A 21,129-nucleotide genomic window follows, 5' to 3' on the forward strand; every position below is an offset into this window, starting at 1 on the left:
TTTTCCTGCACTGGTGACTTTCATGGAGCTCAGTCCTGAGGATTTCTCTGAGACAAATGAGATGAAGAAGGTGGCAGAGTGTTGGCTTCAGTGCCATTTTGCATCCACTGAAAGGTCTGTCTCACTGCTGCTCTTTGTTTCCTCCTTGTTTCTGTGTAACATTCTTCCTTTCTGCTTCCTGTTTGCTTTTTTAATTATATCCTCAATAAGTGCATACACAAGCCCTATAAATGATTTTTTTTCCCCTTTACATTTTACCTTCTAGGTAACACAGCACTGCTTTTCCTGCTTTTTTGGTAAAACTTAAAAAAGCCCCCACTGTTTGAGGCAATCCATGCCTCCTGAGACCCTTAAAAAGGAACAAAACCAGAAAACCTATTGCTACCTGCAGTTCCTGCCCTGCACATGCCCTCTCTGTCCCTAATCTGCTCCTTGCTGTGCCTTTGGGATCAGAGCTTGGCAAAGCCAGGCCCAGCAGAGCTGGAGGTGTGGGAGCAGGATCCCCACAAAGCCAGAAACTCCCTGGCCAGCAGCAGGGAGGGATTGTGGCTGCAACAAGGAGTTGCATAACTCTCATCTCTTGTGTGTATTTTTCCATGGTCCTTGGAGGCTCCGTGAGGGCACAGTGAGGGAGATGTCAGGCAGAGAGCAGGAGAGATTAGTTTGGAGTGGAGTAAGGGCTGTCTGCAAAAACAACCTCTCCACCCCATCAGGGAAGTCACTGCCTGTCAGAGGAAATGCAGAATTGTTTGGGTTGGAAGGGCTCATAAAGATTATTCACTTCCAACCTCCTGCCATGGCAGGGACACCTTCCCCTGTCCCAGGTGCTCCCAGCCCCAGTGTCCAGCCTGGCCTTGGGCACTGCCAGGGATCCAGGGGCAGCCCCAGCTGCTCTGGGGCCTCCCCACCCTCACAGCCAGGAATTCCTTCCCAATCTCCCATCCAGCCCTGCCCTCTGGCAGTGGGAGCCATTCCCTGTGTCCTGTCCCTCCATCCCTTGTCCCCAGTCCCTCTCCAGCTCTCCTGGGGCCCCTTCAGGCCCTGGAAAGGCTCTGAGCTCTCCCTGGAGCTGCTCCTCTCCAGATGAGCCCCTCCAGTTCTCCCAGCCTGGCTCCAGAGGGGCTCAGAGCAGCTCCATGGCCTCCTCTGTCATTTGGACAATTTCTAAAATCTTCAGCAGTTTGAGGTGAAGGCTCCATGCAAAGAACACACTCTGGCTGTGGATCTTACACACCCTGTGCCTCTTATTTAGCTCTTAATTAACCTCATGGCAAAGTGTGACCAAGCCTGGGAGAAGCTGTCCCACAGAGGTGACACTGCTGCCATCCCACCCCAAATACCAACAGAGCTGGATTTGCCAACACTTTCTGCTGGCTCAGAATGGAAATTACTTGTCCTAACTCTCACTTGTGCCACAGTATTTCACTGATACCACTGAGCTGCTACACTTATTTTTTTAAAGTGGTTTGAAAGAAAAGACTGTCATCAATATTTAAAATTAATATTTTCCATGAAAATTTAATTGTGTTCTATGGTGGTTTTAATCTAATCTAGTCAGCAATCTTCAAATAGTCCCAAAAGGCAGCAACAGCATCCCAACTGACCAATTTTTTCCCTGCATTTTCTTTGCTTTTGTACTACTTTATCATTTAAAAATGTTTTGTTTAGAAACCCAGATATACCTTCTGTCTCATCATTGCTGTTCCATTATGCTCTTTATGTGTAAACAGAGTGTACTTCAAAGAGCATATATCATTATTAATAGTTAATAAAAGAAATGGAAATAAAAGCCCCACAAGCTGGTCCTGTTGCTGGGAAGCAATTCCCTGCACTTTATAGGAAAGGCTTTCCTTCCTGTTAGATGTCCTTGATGACTCTTGGAGGGACATAAAAACAACCTCCTATTATTGCTCTTACTGGATATATAATCTTCAAATAATGAGCAACAGGATGAAAACAACTCAAAGAAGCCTCCTGGAGCATTTTCCCCCTGCCTTGCCAAGGCCAGCAGTTTCCCTTGATTAAGGTTAGAGGATCAGAGTCCCAATAAGCAGTTAGCTGTGGAATTGAATCCATGACACATCCTTCTCCTCTCCCCTGAGCTAGCTCTGCCACCAAATGAACCTGGGATATTGATGACTTCAAAGGAACTGCAAAAATGAAGCAACAAGCCAATATTCCTAAATACTCTGTGACAGAATTACCTTCAGAGGGGGAAGATTTGGAGTCTGTAGTATTTTATTGCAAGGTGTAATGAAGCCTACAGGGTCCTGTGCCCACCATTCCCAAAGCAGTTGGACAGGAGAGGTGAAATCCAATTTATTCCCATTTTTGTGATCAGTTCTTAGCTCAGCAGGAGATGCTGTTTGTCATTTATAATCCTGTCCCCATGAGCCACAGGACTGGTGTGGTTTCCATGAATCCCAGCAGCTCCCAGAGGCCCCAATGGGAATGGGTCTCCTGGTGCAGGGCAGTCCCCAAACATTTGTATAAATGACATTTTTGAGGCTGAATTTCCCAGTGCACTGCATGCACACCCTCATTGCCATTCCATGGGTACAGCCAGAGAGGAGCTGTCTGTTATCCCGTTGGGAATTGAGCAGGAGTCCTTGATCAAAGGACAAATACCTTTATATTCAGTGATTCCCAAATCATTCTCTTGAAAAGCTTTACCACCAGCAGATGTTTTTGGTGGTGGGATATTTATTTAGCTACCCATATTGCTCTTCTCTCATCAATGACAGGCTCATTTTCCTTCTACTTAATTAAGACTACCTTCAAAGAGACCCTTTTATAAACAAATTAGGGCTATCTGACTCAGAGTTTAAAATGGAGCAGTGTTTGATCAATACAATCGACTGAAGAGATCTAAACTCATCTCTGGGATACTCTGTTCCTGTCTTGGAAAGTTTTTAATGCCTCACTGAAGCAGAGATTGAAGTGTGTGGCAGCCTCTGCCCTCTTATAACATTAACTGGGCACTTGTAGATTATGCAAATAGCACTGGAAAACCTTCCAGTGGAGCCGTTTCCTTTAAACAACGCTGTGTGGAAGGCTGGTAGGAAACCTGGAATGCTTTTAGGAGGATCAGGGATGATGGAGAAGATGGTGCTGAGGACAAGACAATCACTTGTGTATTTTTAGCTTCCACAGGATGCGGTTTGGCATTAAGAGAAAAATCACAGAATAAAAAGGAAATCACAGGTAAAAAGGAAATCACAGAACCCTTCAACCATCCATCCATCCATCCATCCATCCATCCATCCATCCATCCATCCATCATCCATCCATCATCCATCCATCCATCCATCCATCCATCCATCCATCCATCCATCTATCCATCCATCATCCATCCATCATCCATCCCTCATCCATTCATCATCCATCCATCCATCATCCATCCATCCATCCATCCATCATCCATCCATCCATCATCCATGCATGCATCCATCCATCCATCCATCCATCCATCCATCATCCATCCATCCATCCATCCATCCATCCATCCATCCATCCATCCATCCATCCATCATCCATTATTCCATCCCTACCTTAACACCAAGACTGAACAGGAAACACCTTTAATTTATTTTTGTTGTCGCAGCAGGAAGTTCTGATTGAGCATGTGAAGATCTATGGAGATTCAGATCTAATGGATAAAATACACTATTAATTTATATTTCTTGCCTGGAATGCAGCCTTGGAGCCGTGACTCTCATTAGGGATGCTTTAATATAAAACTTTTCAGGCTTGTCTGCATTACAAAAAATATAGATTGCAGTAGATCAGTGGATTCAAAGAAATTTTAAATATTTCCTCCAGAAGAACTTCTCCAATTGATGTATTCTGAACAGTTTATCTCTGTGTGTGAACATTCTAACCAGGGAATCTGCATTCTTGCACGGATCCCTTATATTCATTGCAAGATGCAGACAGCCCTGCAGTGCATGGACTTTAATAAAAAGGACCTAATTACACTGCAAACCTTCGAGCAAAATCAGCCTGAAGAAGGAGCAGAAGAAAGCAGCAAAACCAAAGTACCTGACAAGTTACCAGACACACAGAAATTACATCTCTGTCTCACTAATTCAATAGTGCCACCTAATTCCTGACAGTAACTAACAATTTCATGATAGCTGTCCACCAGCTCAACAGGAAATTCTCTTGTTCTGCAGAAAAAAAATAGTCAGCTGCTACTGAGTAGGCTTAGACAAACACTCACCGTGTCTGTGCATCTCTAGTCTCTTGTTTCTCTTCTTTATTCAATATAAAATGCTCTTTTTGCTAAAGAAAAGTTAGAGTTTATGGATGGAACTCCTGTATTTCCTACATTTGGGAATAAAGGACTGTGTTTCAGGCTGGGATCCATTTCTACCCTGTGCCAGTAATCATTTCAAAGTGATATCGATGCCATACATTTTTGGATGGTTAATTTAGTTCAGCTTTATCTGTGCCAAGATATCAAGCTGATAATTGATCTCCAGCTTTGTTCTGCAGCATTAATTAAGTTTTAGAAAAGCTTACAGATCAATTTATTTGAGTTAATGCAAATCTGCACCTAGAACAACACGACTCAGATATTTATCACTCTGCTCTTAGTCCATTCTCATGCCTCAGCAATTCAGGTTTACATCTGGTTCAAGTTTCTCTAATCTAAAATAAACCAGCATGAAAAAGCATTTTATTTCTCATTTAGATTCTCGATAGCCTTTTATTGCAAAGATAACATCCCTTGTCTGATTTGAGATGGTGAAATTGTTGGGTCAAAAATAATGAATAAAATGTTGGCACTCCCAAGTTTTTACAACTAACCTAAATCTACTGGTCTTCAAAAAATTAAACGCAAATTGGGGTTCTTTTCCACATGAGAAGTAACATAGCATTATTTAAGTCCTGCTGCAATTGTGATTAATTTCTATGCCCTAAAAATATTGACTTCAAAGACATTGAAAGGTTGATGTGAAAAGCTCCTCACTGCGAGGACCTAGCTTGACTTTGCTCTTGCACAGCCCCTCAGGTGAGGATGGAGATAAAACCAGCTCAGGCCAAATCAAATCAGCTGCAGCAGCTCCAGGTTTGTTTTATCTTTTCTTAAAATGCAAAGGATGGCTGTTTCCAGGTGGATTTATCAGGGGATGGCTTGGGTTGGAAGGGTCTCGGGTTTCTGTGGTTGGGATGACTCCTGAGGTGTTAGAAAGTCTTTTTTTTTCCCAGTCCCACGATGGAAGAAGAAGTCGAGATTTATCAGCTCTGCTTTTCAAGGTTGTTTATTTTTTCTTATCTATAACATTCTTTCTCTGACCTGCTGAGATCTGTCCAGCAGGTCAGGTTGTGGCACACTGTCTGCCCTTGGGGTGGTGTTAGTTTTCATACTAAGAACTACGTGTACTTGATTTACAATAATTTTCCAATACCTATCACCTATGTTAGACAGTCTGTCCCTACTCTAAACCAATCCAAAAGTGCCAACATCAAAGCAGAAGATGGAGGACAAGAAAGAAGAAGGAAAAAGACAGGACATGCCCAGATTCCTCCATCTTGCCTCTTGAACCCCCATTCTAAAACCCCCAAAATTCTACTTTTTCACCCTGTGACAAATTAACTATCATTCTACTCAAACTCTTGTGCCTTGTAAATCTTCACACGAAGTTGGTAATTTTTTCCATGGACTAAAATCGAAGGCACAGGTGTTTTTGACTCCATGCCAAGCTCTCTGAGCCCCCTGCCAGGGTCTGGAATCACCCAGGGCAGCCAGAGGAATGTCCTGGGTCCCTACAGAAGGGAATTTAAAGTTCATCCAGTGCCACCCAGGGACGCCTTCCACTGTCCCAGGATGCTCCAAGCTTTGTGCAACCTGGCCTGGGACCCAGAGGCAGCCCCAGCTGCTCTGGGCCCTCCCTACTCTCACAACCAGGAATTCCCAATTCCCAATCTCCCATCCATCCCTGCCCTCTGGCAATGGGAGCCATTCCCTATGTCCTGTCCCTCCATCCTTGTCCCCAGTCCCTCTCCAGCTCTCCTGGAGCCCCTTCAGGCCCTGGCAGGGCTCTGAGCTCTCCCTGGAGCCTTCTCCTCTCCGGATGAACAATCCCAGTTCTCTGTGCCCTTATAGCAGGATGTGGATCCTGCTCATGGATCTGTGCTTTACAGAGGCCTTTTGTTTCATTTTTGGTTTAAACAAAGCTTCCATTTTCTTCAATCACGCCCAGGTGCTAAAAAGTTACAACTCCAAAACATCCCTCGATTTTCCCACAACCTTTTTTTTTTTTTTTTTTTTTGCAGAGTCACAGTTTTGTTTCAGAGCATTTAAACAGATTTAAAGCTGAGCTGGCCACAATGACCTTTCAGCACAGCATGCAGAAAACTCTGAATCGGGTAACTCTCTTTTTACTGACTGTTGCACATTTCCCAAGTACTCAGGTCAATACTTTGCAGGATTTCTGTAACAACAAATCTGCAATATGGGGATGGAAACATTTGCCCACCTCAAAATGTTTGTGAGAGGCAACTTGGATTTTCCTTAGCCTGTATCTGGTGTGATTTTCTATCAGGGATGATAAAAGGGAGGATAAAAAGAATTTGTAAAACATGAACTCTATTTTTCATGAGAAGGTTTTTATGTACATTGTGTTACGTCAATGAAGTGTGAATTTTTGCCTAATTAACAGAGCAGGATACTACTAATTAATCAGATGAGATACATGCCAGTAGGGCCCCCTTTATCAGAAGTAGAGAAAATGGCTTTAGGAATTTTCCCAAAATCTTAAAATCTGGGATTTTCATAATGTGAGATGCCTCTGCCAAGCCCTTGCTGGGTAACTCCCCGTGGCCAGGACTGCCTTCACCAGCAAAAAGGGTGAGAGTTTTCCTGAGGAAATTGGTGAGGTTTTGCCATGTGGATCCCACCTTTCTATCTCCCTCCTTGCCCTTTCCTGAACATTTCAGTGGGGTTTTTTTCCTTGTACAGCTCCCTCAACCAAACCCCGTGGAGATCCTGCTCTGTATTGATTGTGTTCATTGTACAAAATGCTGACTGAAGGGAGAGGATAAAACTCCAGTCCTCTTGGCTTTTCCCAACTTCCATTGGTTCAGGAAGGTCAGAGGAAAATGCCCAACTCCACCCTCCTAATGAGAGCTGCTTGGAAACTGGAGATTGTTCAGATTGTGACAAACATCATGGGCTGCTGCTCAAACACCCCCACAGCTTGAGAGATTGTCACAACCAGCAAATTCAGGGGTTGGTCATTCATTTCTGGGTTTCCCCATTAGAGATAATTTTAATCTGGATGTGGGAGTGTGTCTCAAGTGCTTCCCTTTGTTCATCTATGAAAATCAATTATCATGGAAGAACAGAATGGTTTGGATTGGAAGAGACCTTAAAGAATGTCCAGTCCCTGTACAGGAAAAACTTCCCCTGTCCCAGGTGCTCCAGCCCCAGTGTCCAGCCTGGCCTTGGGCACTGCCAGGGATGCAGGGGCAGCCCCAGCTGCTCTGGGCACCGTGTGCCAGGGCCTTACACCCTCACAGCCAAAAATTCCTTCCCAATATCCCACCTATTCCTGCCCTCTGACAGTGGGAAGCCATTCCCCTTTTGTCAGCTCCTTGTAAAGAGTCTCTTTCAATCTTTTTTGCTCCTTTCAGGCACTGGAAAACCACAATGTCAATCCAAAGCTTCTTCTTTCCAGGCTGAACAACCCCAGCTCTCCCAGCCTTTTCTCGCAGCAGAGCTGCTCCATCCCTCTGCTCCACTTGGTGGTTTCCTCTTGCCTGGCTCCAACACCTCCATGTCCTTCTTGTGCTGGGAACCCAGAGCTGGAGGCAGAACTCAACAGAAAATCTTAATTCCAGGATTTACCAGAGCCTGCAAAGCAGCACAGCTCCTTCTTTAGCTCTCAGCTGGTGGGGTGAGAGTGGGTGAGAGAACAGCTACACTAGACATCACTTCAATCTCCATTAATTGAGCAGCAATTTGTATATCCTACCTGGAATTCCAGTTGGATATTTATTTTCCCAAATTAGCTTACCCACAGTAGTGGTGCAGGTTCCCATTTCTATATTTGATGGGGGTTTTTAGTATGCAGCTTGAAAACTGGGAATAAGACAGCTAAAAGAGAGAAAAAAATCACTCCAGCTTCCTCTGGCTGTAATTGCTAAGGCAAAAGACCCTCTTTGAAGCAATAAAATGTTTCAGCACGGTGTGGAAGGCAGGAGCTGCTGAGGGAGGTGGTGCAAACATCCTCTGCTCCTCCTCAGCTCCTCCCAAAATGAGGGACAGACAGAAGGAAGAGCCTGAGCTGCTCCCTCTGGGGCAAGTTTGGCATGAAAGAACCTTTTATACCAAAAGAGAAATTATAATTTTCATCCTTGGAAAGGAAAACTTGGTTCCTTGCCCATGGCAGGGGGTTGGAAGGTCTTTAAGGTCCCTTCCAACCCAAGCCATTCTGGGACTGATCCTGTGATTCCTGGTTTCCAGTACAAAATACTCTGTGATGCTTTTTGCATGAATGACTATAAAATGTTCTATTCTTCAGCTTTTACTGATAATTTTCTCCCTCTGGAACAAAAGATTAATTTACATTTTCCTATTAATAGGCACATTTTTACAGTGCCTGCACCACTGTAGAAAAGGGGCACCACAGCATTTTTTTTTTTTTTTTTTGTCTGCTTACTCAATTATTGTGGGAGAAATAATCTATTTTAGAGATGTCTTCCAAAGTAGGTCAGGACAGAACGAGAGAAGAAGTCTGTGAGTACCTTTCCAAAAATAAGTGATATCCCCTGATCTGAGGCAGGCTCTGGGTGCCTGAAAACCTCATTGGCTACAGCACTGCATTTAGAGGACTGTTAATTAGGAGAGAAAAATTAATTACCTTCCTCTGCCTGCTCTGGGGCTGGAGGTGCTGCTGGCAGATGGGCAGTGCTGCAGCAGCCCAAGAGATGGAGAAGGTGATTGAGTTTAGAATATTCTGTGTTTCTGATTTTCCTCTTTTTGGGTTGTTTTGGATCGTTTAGTGAAGATTCATCTCCTTCCAGGGCAGTCTGTTGATGAAGCCACCAAGTGGGATGCTGGAAGATTTTAATAAGATATTGACTGAGGCTGGTTTTTTGTGGGGTTGGTGTTTTTCCTTTCAAACTTTGGAGTGTCACTGAGCTTGTTAAGATCTCTACAGATCTGAGCCTTGGTTTCTCTCTGCTTCAGTTCCCTGCCTGTAAAGAAGATTAATCACATTTCCCCATCTCACAGGAGCATTGTGTAAATGAATCCATAAACAGATTGCCAGCTGTCCCTATATCATTTAACAGGAAAATATGGGTACCTAAAACAAACATCCAGAAGCTTCCTGGCCAGGGCACAGAAATACAAAGAATATTTTTCCATGCCAGCAACCAGCAAGTAATTTTGAGTGTGAATAATTCTTTCCTTCAGAAACAAGCACCAAACACATGCACTGAGCTGTGGATTTAACTGGAAATGTGGAGTTATCAAGTGTTCCACCAAGCCGTGGGCTGATCTTGCTCATTAATCCAGAATTTGGCATGGAGTGGATCAGGAAATTGTTTAATTGTTCTTACTCTGCTTCCTTCCCAGTCCATCTTCTTCCATTAATGAGAGTCTCCAAAGCATCTGGATCCAGGCAGACACCAGGATTAATTCCCCTGATAACCAGTGGATTGCTGGCACTGATGTAGTGTTGCCAAAGCACCACTGCAGGTCTGTTCCTGACATTGTGCTCCTAAAATAAATTTTATTTTATTTTATTTTATTTTATTTTATTTTATTTTATTTTATTTTATTTTATTTTATTTTATTTTATTTTATTTTATTTTATTTTATTTTATTTTTTCCTTTATTTAATCTTACTTCTTTTTTTTTTTTCTCTATGATGAAACACTGCTCCAAGCCCCAGCAGCTGCACCTGGACTTGCAGGTTTTTTGAGTAAATGCATCCCACACATTCAAACTATAGAGAATAATTAATAAGGCTTAATTTATTAAATATCTGCACACATATAATTATCTTAACCCTGTGATTTTGGAGTCAATAATTTTTTGGTTGACCTGATGGTAGTTTTAATGGAATTGCTGCTCCTGACCTGCACTTCACTGCAAATCGAGGAAAAACAAGGAACTACCTCTCGTCTCTTGGACAGCCCTGCAGACCCAAATTTATCAGCTAAAATATTTACGTCTCTGCAAACTTAAAATGAGAATTTTGTGTGTCCAACAATTCATAGAGGGATTTTTTTGGGGAAGTATTTTGTAAGTTTTTTTTGTGTTGGAGCAACGCAAAGGACTTCAAGGTCCTGGAAGTCCGAGGGAGCCTTGATTAAGCTGAAAAGCTCCTTGCTGGAATTGCTGTTGTCACATCCACATGAGGATTATGCCGATGACACCCCAGCACTGTGGCTTGTAAGAGGTTCCTTTATTGTAAAGCAGAATTATCTGACTTTGGAAGTTTCACCAAGTTCTAGCTCCTTTTGAGCATTTCTGTTCTATTATCAGCAAAAGCTTGACTTTTCAATATTCCAATGGCTTGTAGAAATGTCATTTACTTTCATGCTTCCTCCTGTCTTAGGTTGCAAGATGTGCCTGGGGCTGTGTGTTCTATTTCCCATCTGTCAGAGGTGAGGCAGTTATCCTCTGTTCATGGGGCAGTTTTTCTCTCGCACAGCCAATCCTCCCTCCAGGAGATCTCTGCTGTTCATGGGCCATTAATTATTAATTATCTTCTGTCCATGGCCAGTGAGTGTACCTGCATGGCTGATCAAATTCCAGCATCCCATTGGGAGATGCTCCGCCCAGGGCAGGAGCCAAGCATTCCTACCTGGATACAATCTGAGCCTGGAACAGCACAGCAGCCTTTGCCCCCTGCATTCCCAGAGGAGCAGCTCTCTGCTGCCCTGCATTCCCAGAGGGAGAGCAGGCCCATCTCCAGCAGCCCTGGAGCTCCAGAGGAAAACTGCAGCCTTGTGCAGGATCCCTGCTCCAGCAGAAGCACAGCTGGCACTGCAGGAGGGCTGAGCCCCCATGGGATGGGACTGTGCCACCACCCTGACCCACAGGGCTCAGCTCCTGCTCTGACTCTATCAATGTTGTTTTGTATCACAGCATTTTTATTTTATTTTTATTTTCTTCCCTAATAAAGGACTGCTATTCCTGCTCCCATATCTTTACCTGAGAGCCCCTTAATTTCAAAATTATAATGATTTTGTAGGGAGGGGGTTTGCATTTTCCATTTCAGGGGAGGCTCCTGCCTTCCTCAGCAGACACCTGGCTTTTCAAACCAAGACACCTCCCCAGCTCCTCAACTCCTTCCCAGTTCCTCCTGGCTGGGGTGAAACCAGGAATCAGAAGAGGTCTCAGCTTGGAGATGTTTTGTAGCAGAGCCCTTCCTTACCTTGTCAAGTGAAATGATCATTGCACTGTCAGGCAAATGACACATCCAGTCTCAGCCCTGCAGCTCCTTTATTTAGCAGGGGACTTGTGTAATCCAGCAAACTCCTGCTCTCCTCACATCCAACAGCCCTCACATGCTGGGAGAACAGCCTAAAAAATTCTGCTTTTCCTTTTTTCCTTCCCTGAAAGGCCTTTTTTCCTAGCTTTGACTTTGAGTAAGAACAAGAAGGCCGCAAGAATAAATAGCCTTGACTTTGAGTAAGGAGAAGACTTTAAATAAACCTTCAGATTTCCTTTAGATTTGCTAGTTTCAAAAGAAAAAAATCTACAAATCCTCACCTTTAGAGTACAACATCCCTTTTTCTTTTTTCATTTTGCTGCCAAATAAGGGAAAAATAACATTTTTGCACAAAAAAATGGCGTGCACATAATTTCAATCCCATTTATCAGTAAATGTTCTGTATCAAGATGTGGCTTTATTGCTTTGCAGCCCTATCAGACAAGGTTTTAACAAAAACTGCCATGGCACAGGTACTTGGGAAAAGCTTCCAACATCCTCATTGTGGATTTGATATGGGTGGGGATAGGCAGTGCCTGAGTGGAGCCCCAAACTGAGGCGTTTAAGGAGCTCTTTCTTCTCTTCAAATAGGCTTGCTGGGTGTCTTAAACTGAGATAAGCACCCAAAATGATTTATCTTCAAAGAGTTTGGCCACTTAATGGGAATTTTTGTCATTTAAATTTCCAGTAATTCCTGTAGTTGGTGGATTAGGAGTGATTTCCTCCTGAATAGTGCAATAAACTCTACCCCAACCACTTTATGCCATTATCAAAACCACTTGAAACCTTCAATTCTCTGACAGTGAGAAGAAAATTTATGACAAGGCTGAATTCTAAAGAAAGGTCGTTTGTGCATCCCTGAGCAAGTCCCTCCCCAGTCGAGGCCCTGCCATCTCTCAAAGAGCCACAGAAAGGTCTTTGAGCGCCTGTCATCTCTGGGAATAACAGCATCAATATGCACGGAGGTTAATGCCTCACAAAGGAGCAGGAATCTGCATATTACATTTATCAAAAGATGTGTAAATGAGCCGTATAGGAGTCTCCTACAATGCCCTGCATAATTTATTCCGTGTACAATAAGGAGCTGATCAGATTTCACGCATGTTTACTTTGGGAAAGATAACTGCTGGAGTGTCTGAACCAGCCATGGAATACAAATAGGGTTCAAAGTAATGTGTTTATCTACCTGACATTTTAATCTTGAAAACTTTCTTATTCCCATTGTTTTGACAAAGAGGTTCCCTTTTGTGAGAATAATCTCTGCCCAGCACTGGAGGACTTGCTTTGTTGGAGACACACAATATATCTGGGAGTTTATTAGATATGCAGAAGTGAAACAAAAGGCCCATGGTAGCACCATTTATATTTCTGATATGGTTTATTTTCTTTCTCGACCTTTGAAGGAGAGGAAAATTAATTGAACCTGAAGTTTTAGAAACAGAAATCCTGGTTTCATAACTCAGAGGCAAAGTGCAGAGCTTCGTGCTGCAATCATGCTCCTTGAGCAAGGTCCTTGACAAGTCAAGTTGGGCCCTTGTACATCCATTCCCTCTCCTAATTCTAACCAACTCACATTTATCCTCTCAGCATGAATATTAGCTAAGAGAAACAGGCAATTTAAACTTCTTATAGTTCAATTTCACATTGCTTAGCCATCAGTTAGTGACCAACTTCCCCCATAATTAAATATTCTGATTTCAGCAACAGCTGGACATTTCTACTGCGATTCTGAATTTACCCTCGTCTTTACCTTAGATTTGCTGGCTGCTATGTCTTTGTTCCCCAGGGTCTGGCAGGTGCAGATGAAGCTTTCCAGCTTTCCTCTTTCAGTGCAGAATTGCTCCTCACCACGTGGACGTTGGCGGATCCCGTACGAGAGGATGGGAGCTGCTCTTTGCTTAGCTCAACTTCAGCATCCCCTCAAGGATCTTCCCTGCAGTGGCTGCAGCTGAGTTTCCCGAATCCTCCATGCTGGAGGGAACCCTGCTGCTGTCAGGGAGCCCAGCAGAGGAACAGACCCTCCTTTGTTCTCGCTTCAGGTGCTGAGGGCTCTTTGGAGCTGCTGTTAAACTCCTTCTTTAACCTCCCCGCCCAATTCCTTTCAATCCATGGGATCAGGTTCTCAAGCCTGCTGGATCTAAAGCTCCGGAGAGAGATTTTGGCATGCAAAGCCTCATCCCCAGCAGGACACTGCCCTACAAGTCCTTGGGAGCATGGCTTGGCCCCCGTTTGCCCCGTTTGTGGGGCTGCTCCGTTGTCCCACGGGGATCGGGTGTCTCCCACCACTCCCGTGTCAAAGGCACCACCTCATTTCACACCCAGTTACTCTGAGCTCGAGGATTTCATTGCAAAACAACTAGCTGTGTTTCTCAGCCCTTAAATTCTGGTGTTAAATAATTCTTAAATGTCTTCTAAAAAGCAGAGCACTGGAGTTTTGCAGAGCTCTGACAAAATCTTTTTTTTTCCTTGACACAATTGATGAGTGAATGTGGATATATTTAAAATAACAAAACTGTTTTCACAATTCACATTATCATGATATTTTGTCATCTTCAAGAGGCTGTGTCTGTCTGCTCTGTTGTGCCAAAGCAAACAGTGAGAGTTTCAACAGGCCCAGAGCAACAAACCCAACGGGACTGTTGTGGTAAGAGAGATGTGGGGACAAACCAGGGACAACTTTTATCACGGGCTGTTGTGATAGGAAAAGGTGCAGTGGTCTTAAATGGAAGGAGAGCCAATTTGGATGGGATGTCAGGAAAAATCCTTCCCTGTGAGGGTGGGCAGGCCTGGCACAGGGTGCCCAGAGCAGCTGTGGCTGCCCCTGGATCCCTGGCAGTGCCCAAGGCCAGGCTGGACAGGGCTGGGAACACCTGGGACAGGGGAAGGTGTCCCTGCCATGGCAGGGATGGAACTGGATCAGATTTAAGGTCTCTCCCAACCCAAACCAATCTCTGATTCTCTGACTGCACAGGCAAAGAAGGGTCATAGCAAAAAAGGCAGATGAAACCTTGGTTAACACTGTGCTGCTCAAGGGAAGAATTCAGTGCTAAATCCAGGCAGATTCCTTTAGGCACGTGAGACAAAAAAACTCCAAACCAGAAGTCATTTGAAGTGTCTGTTAAAAAAAACCAACAAACAAACAACTTAAAAAGCAACAAAAAATCCACTCCTTGAACTGCAGCCTGGAGTGAGTCAGTGTTTGCCCATCCCAGCCTTCATCAGGTGGAACCCAAGGACAGCCAGCACCTGCTTTGCACAGATCTTCTCCTGTTGCAAGTTTTACACCTTTTCTTTTCCTGCAGCCACGGGAATTAGAGTATAAATATCATTTGTTCATTAGTTCACAAATGCTCCCCATGAAATGTGCCCAGTTAATGCAGTCACATGGTTGGGAAAATGCCAATCACTCCTGTCAAATAGATTTGTGCTACAACATGAACATGTCAGTAACTCTTCATTAAAAAAAAAATGGCAGAGAGGGAGACTTCATGAGGGGGAACAGAGCAACCTGAACAAGCAGCCATAGAAACCACACAGAGATAATGCTGTCCCAGGAGACAAATTTCCTTCCCATATAAATTTAGATGGCCTGTATAGGTTTGCACCTCCCTCCTCGTGGCTGTTTCAGATGATCCTTGTTGGTTATTCACCAGCTTGGAGCAGAGATGAGACTGAACGTGGATTATATACATTAAAAAAGCAACCCCTGTTGAGGCAGGAGCCCTGAAACACTCGCCTTTTATGTGGAAAAACTGCTACAACAGTGTTTTATTCCGGGAGCCCAATTGCCTCTGTGTGAGTCATCCGAGGAGTTAAGTCAGCAAAAACATTTGTGATAATACAATGAACCAGCAGAACGGGTTTTGCCACAATGAATGTGTTCAAAAAAAGGGCCCTGTGCTTACACACAGCACCTCTGGGTTTACTCACAGCCTGCTGCAAGGTTTGGGGCAGCTGCAGGTCTTGGTTCTGGTAGATTTTTGGGATATTTCAGGCTGTTTTACATGCTAAAGTTGAAACCGGGCTGGGAAAACCAAACAAGCAAAAAAAAAAAAAAAACCACCAAAAAAAACAACAAAAAAAAAAACCCCAACCAACCAAACAAACAAAAAAACCCACAACAACAACAACAACAAACAACCAAAAAAAACCCCCACAAAATATATTTGTTATAAAGCCTAACATAAAATATAACATTAAATATAATTATAACATATAACTTAGCAGCAATGAGTTATATGAATGGAGAAATGCATTAATTCTCTTCCATAATATCAGCAAGTTGTCACTGTTGAAAATCTGGGATTTCAGAGCTGGAACCTCTCATGGGGCACAGTGGAGAGGGTCACCTGGAGTGCAGTGGGTTTGGGGCTGGAGCTTTCGTCTACCTGAGAAAATCTGTTCCTTCTGTCAAAAAATTTAATTTAGAAAGGTAATTTTGGTCATGGCCCTGTGCTTGGCTCGGGCAGGAATGATGTGGGCTGTACCTGAGCTGAAGCTGGCGTCCTGATTTATTTCAAAAGAGTGTCCAGGGAAAACACAAAGGCTTTTCCTGCCCCTTGGGAGCTGATCACACCACGACCCTGCTGCCTTTTGCACACTGAGTTTCCCAGCAGCTCCACGTGACCCTTTCCCCTCCGTGCTGATGGAAAGGCTTTCCCTGGCAGCTGTGGAATGCAGGATTTTGTTCTAGTTCTGTTCTGGATTGTGGGTGGAGTTTCCAGGTATTTTCTGGATGTACCAGCAGCCAGGTGATGTGGGCTGTCCATCAACCACTGCCTTATTTTTTACTCCTCAACACCTGCCCTGGACAAGAAAATATTTGGATTTCCAAACTCCTAACTCTCCCTGAGAAAGATTTAAATGTTAAGTTACCTTTTAGAGTAAAATCCATGTATTTTAGCTCCAGTGCTCAGGGATTAACCTGGTCTTGTTCTTTGCAATGCAGTGGAACTTGCAGTATTTAATACGCATTTAAATATTTCAATAATGATTTATTTTTAAAAAGTAAAACAGCTAAAGGTGCTCTATGCCAGATATTTATGCCACTGAATTCTTAATCTATTTTAAAGATGATTTTTTAATCTGTTTTATCTGAATAACATTCACTGTCATGAAAGATCTTCCACTGCAGGAGATGCAGCATTTCTGTGTTTAAACCTCAGGATTACTCTAAATTAATGAACTGATTATTTAGTTTCTTTTTAAATGCTGATAATGTGCATTTTTTTACTTTTAGATACATCATGGGCATAGTCAGATATGTGGTTTTGTGCAGTTTGAATGTTATTTACAGTTATTTAATTGCTGCATCAGCCAAAAGTATCATCAAGGCTCCCCAAACCTGCTGGGAAACAACAATTCCTTGTTTTTTCCAAGAATCATGATGTGGATCAGCACTTTTTGACACCATGGGTTTCAAAGTGGGTGTTGAAGGCTGAGAGACAGAGAGAAGGGAGAGATCATAATTTCCATGGGAGAGCATGAGCTAATTCCTCCTTGGGTGGTTGAATTCTCCAGGACTGAAATCCTGAAGCATTCCCTGAGGAACAGTAATGGCTCCTTGTCATTAAATACCTTGTGAACATTGCAGTGTACATGATTACCAGAAAATCACAGTCACTTCCTATTTTTTGTATATAATTATCAGAATATCACAGTCACTTCCTATTTCTCCTGCTTGTGTTTGTCTATTAAAGCAGCAAAATCTTTTAAAACTTTTAATGCTTTTAGAATTCTGAACAGAAACTGTTTTATCCTCTGGAGAGGATCAGCCCTAAATGCTTAAAGCACCCAGTGCTCTGAAACAGAGAGAAGAGTTTTGCTCTCACTGCTCCATGTTAAGCTTCGAGTGACCTCATCAGTTATTGGATTTAGGAGTTTTCCTTCCATCCTTTTGTCTGAAAACACTTTCCTTCTGCATCTCTCACAAGGATTCTCCTTGAAAGGCTCTGTAAATCACCAAAATCCTTGGGGGGGAAAACCCCTAAAATCCCGTTTAGAGTCTCTGAAAAAGTTGTCTCTTCCCAAAACAATTCTGAGCATTCTCCACACGCCAGTGTGACAGAGTGACGCTGTGTTTGTGCTGCTGGGACAAAGGCAGCTCTGTCCCCAGGAAGGAGCCAGCTGTGCAGAGGGGGTGGCAGAGGGTGACAGTGAGCATGGGGCTGGGATCACAGCTCCTCTTGTGCTGCCCCTGCTCCCTGGGGAAACAGGGGCTGCAAAAATCCCCTCCCAGCTGCCCTCGGGGGCTTTTGTTGGCTCTGAATTGAAATTATGTCATAATGGATCTGGGGTTGGATTTGGGAGGAGCCAAGTTAGATGTTGGAGCTGCCCAGACACAAAACATCCTTCTTGTTGTCCCATCAAAGCATCTCATTGAGTCCCAGAAAAGCCACAGCCCTCCACATGAAAGCAATGAAATTATTTATTTGCTATTAATGAGTTATAAATAATCCATAAGCCCACTATATATTTTGATTATTTTAATCAATTTTTTGGCTCAGAAAGGAGAAGGAACTCTTTATTACCACTCATGGATTTAATTTTGCAAACTGCTGGTCTGAGTGTATTTACAATGTGCACAAATGTACCAAAAATGTGGTGTACAAACTCTTCCTTGCCAAGAGTAAGACCTGACACAGTGAGACATTCCACCTCAGAAAAGGGCTCCATCCTTCTTTGGGCCACACAGGGATGGTTGTCAGCCCCCAAACATTCCCAGGACATTTGAAATGAGACCTCTCTGGTCTTTCCCAAATCTCCTTGTAAAGAAAACCCAAGCATAGAACCCATCAGGATGATGTGTGTGCACTGTTGTGAAATTAGAGCACATAGGTGAGGTGAACTCCACTGTTATTTATACAGAAATAAAATCCTGCATCAACCCTTGCATCACATTAAAATTTTGTTTTCTTTTGGATAATGGATCATAAAAATATAGATTTCTCAATATACAGCAAGATATAGCTCAGCAAAGCAGGTATGGATTTGGGCATGAGGATCGATGGCCAGTCAAAAGGAAGATCAGTGTTTAAAGAGCATTAAAATGACCATTTTAATTAAAAAAGCAGGGGGGAAAGCAGATTAAGGCTCAGGAAGCTGGTGGAGCTCTGTTCCCTTTATAACTACTATTTGTTTGAAGCACAAATGTAAAATCACTTTTTTGGATTGGTAAATTCTAGGGTCAAAAATCAGATTTTTTTTTTCATTTGTTACAAATTCCTACTTTTATTGTCCAAAGGAGAATTTTTACGTTGCTTTGAGAAAATTTTACAGCCAAGGGTGCAGGGTTATGGTAATGAAATCACAGAATCATGAAATGCTTTGGGTAGTAAGGGACCTTAAAGCCCACCCAGGACACTTTCCACTATCCCAGAGTGCTCCAAGCCCCATCCTTGGACACTTCCAGGGATCCAGGGGCAGCCATAGCTATTATGAACCTCTGTAATTAACTTAAAATTCTTCTTCACACATCTTTGAACTCAATTCTTATACTCAAATACTCATATATATTTATACTTTATAGTATGCACACACATATACATTTATATCTGTACAAACTTATATGTACTTTTCCCCTAAATATTCAATATTTAAGAACTGAATCAGAGGATAATAACAACTGATGTGGTAAAAGGATGAGGACCAAACTTACCTATTGATCTGCTGGGGATGAGTAAAGTCAGAGTATTGTACCAAAGAGAGAAGACCATTTTTATACATCTCCATCCTGTTCATACCACTTTCCTTAAGCATAATGCACTTTCTCAGAAATTGATTTTTTTGAAAGTGGCTATGATAAAAAATAACTCATCTTCCTCTCCAGGAGTATTTCATTCCCATAACCTCATTTGAAAATATTCTTGCATCAAAACAAGCACTTAAAATACCTGACTAATCTAATGCTGAGGCTCCCAGCAGTGACTCAGGAGCACACTCATTTTTATTGGAAGTGCACTCACTGATTTCAGCAGGGCTTTGGTACCTTGGAGTGGCATTTGACTGTGAGCCCCCTAAATAAGAGGAGTAGAATGATGTAACTCTGACCACGTGCCAGTTCTCATTTCATCCTGGGAGCTGGGTTCACTTCATTCCCTACTGGGCAGGCTCCAGTTACTGAAGAAATTCTAAACTAAAGGTTCTGGCCCCTCAGCTTGGGAAGGACCTTGGGACACTGAGCACAGCCAGAGGGGACAGCGAGGCTGGAGAGGGGCTGGGAACACAAACCCTGAGAGGAGCCCCTGAGGGAGCTGGGGGTGCTCCCCTGGAGAAAAGGAGACTCAGGGGTGCCCTCCTCACTCTGCACAGCTCCTGAAAGGTGCCTGTGCTCAGCTGGGGCTGGGCTCTGTCTGCAGCAGCACTGACACACCCAGAGCACACAGCCTCAAGGGAAATGCAGGCTGGATATCAGGAAAAAGTTTTCCACAGCAAGGGTGATAAAGCTCTGGAATGGCTGCCCGGGGAGGTGGTGCAGTCACCATCCCTGGGTGTGTTTAACAAAGCCTGGATGTGGCACTGGGTGCCAGGGTTCAGTTGAGGTGTTGGGGCTGGGCTGGACTCCATGATCTTGAAGGTCTCTTCCAACCTGGTCATTCTGGGAATTCTGTGAAACAATAATTCCTTTCCTGAACAATCAATCCCAGGCTTTAACCTTTCTTAAGTGTCCCAGATGGGTTTGTTTACAATCCAGTTATCCCATTCATTAGAGATTTCATTCCTCAGCCACCCTGGTGAGGGTCGCTGTGCCAGAGCTGCTGTGCGCCAGAGCTGCTGTGCACTGAGTGATTCTGTGCTCAGGGGCTGCTGCTCATCTGCCAGAGTGACAGTCAGTCCCCAGCCAGGCCTGCCATGGAATCACTTCTGTTTTGGAAACGTTTCCTTTATGCTGTGCACAGAATCCTAAAAGCTCATCACGGAAATTAAAAATTAACGCGCATTTAATTCCGCGCTTCTTGGGCCAGAGCTCTGCCCCACCAGGGGCAGCACAGGGCACACACAGGGACAGCAGCAGCTTTTTGGGATCCTGGCACACGGATGGAGCTGTGGGAGGAATATCTTCCCTGGATCATCACTTTGCTCTCAGTGCCACGACAAAAATACGGGAAGTCACCAGAGGTCCAAAGCTGGAACCACAGACTGAACTGATTCCTTGGAACTGGGCTTGGACAGAGGGAAATGTCTGCATCATGTGCAGTGTGGGGTTTTAAACCTTAAGAAAACCTGGTTTGGTTGTAAGGCCCATCTGATCACACACCTGGTTTTCCTTGGTGTGTCAGCCACTGTTTATTTTGCCTGCAGCACTTCCTTAATAACCTCTAATGATAGTTGAATTTGACCTCGATTTAGTGCTGAAACCAGACATGTCTGCAATTCTCTTTTCCTCCTTTTAACATTTCTGGAGCGCTCATTCCTCTGCTGTACCTCACCCCAACACCCCTTACGCAAACACATATTCTTATCCAGCTGCAAGCATGTATTTTTGAGAAAAAAGAAGAAATTGGAGTTATCTGTAGAAATTAAAGACAGAAAATCAGTCTATCAGATAAGCTCACAAAAGCCAGCCATGCATCCAAAATCTTCATGGGTCGTTTAATAATTAACTGGATTCTGAAATGCTGGTTGATGTTTTTCAGCTCAAGAACTTGTGCTTATTATAGGCACAGTCCAGTGT

At 43.5% G+C, this 21,129-nt stretch overlaps 1 protein-coding gene across 1 annotated transcript in view; it reads right to left on the reverse strand.

Moving 5' to 3' along the window:
* Positions 1-13,394, reverse strand: part of C8H10orf90 (chromosome 8 C10orf90 homolog) — a 97,031-nt gene extending 83,637 nt beyond the window's left edge. Inside the window, exon 1 of the mRNA XM_064431578.1 lies at positions 13,207-13,394. The gene's annotated coding sequence lies outside the window, so the exon portion shown is untranslated. The remainder of the gene's footprint in view (positions 1-13,206) is intronic.
* Positions 13,395-21,129: the final 7,735 nt, after the last annotated feature.

This window comes from Passer domesticus, chromosome 8 (assembly GCF_036417665.1).
Source record: "Passer domesticus isolate bPasDom1 chromosome 8, bPasDom1.hap1, whole genome shotgun sequence".
Classification (NCBI taxonomy): domain Eukaryota; kingdom Metazoa; phylum Chordata; class Aves; order Passeriformes; family Passeridae; genus Passer; species Passer domesticus.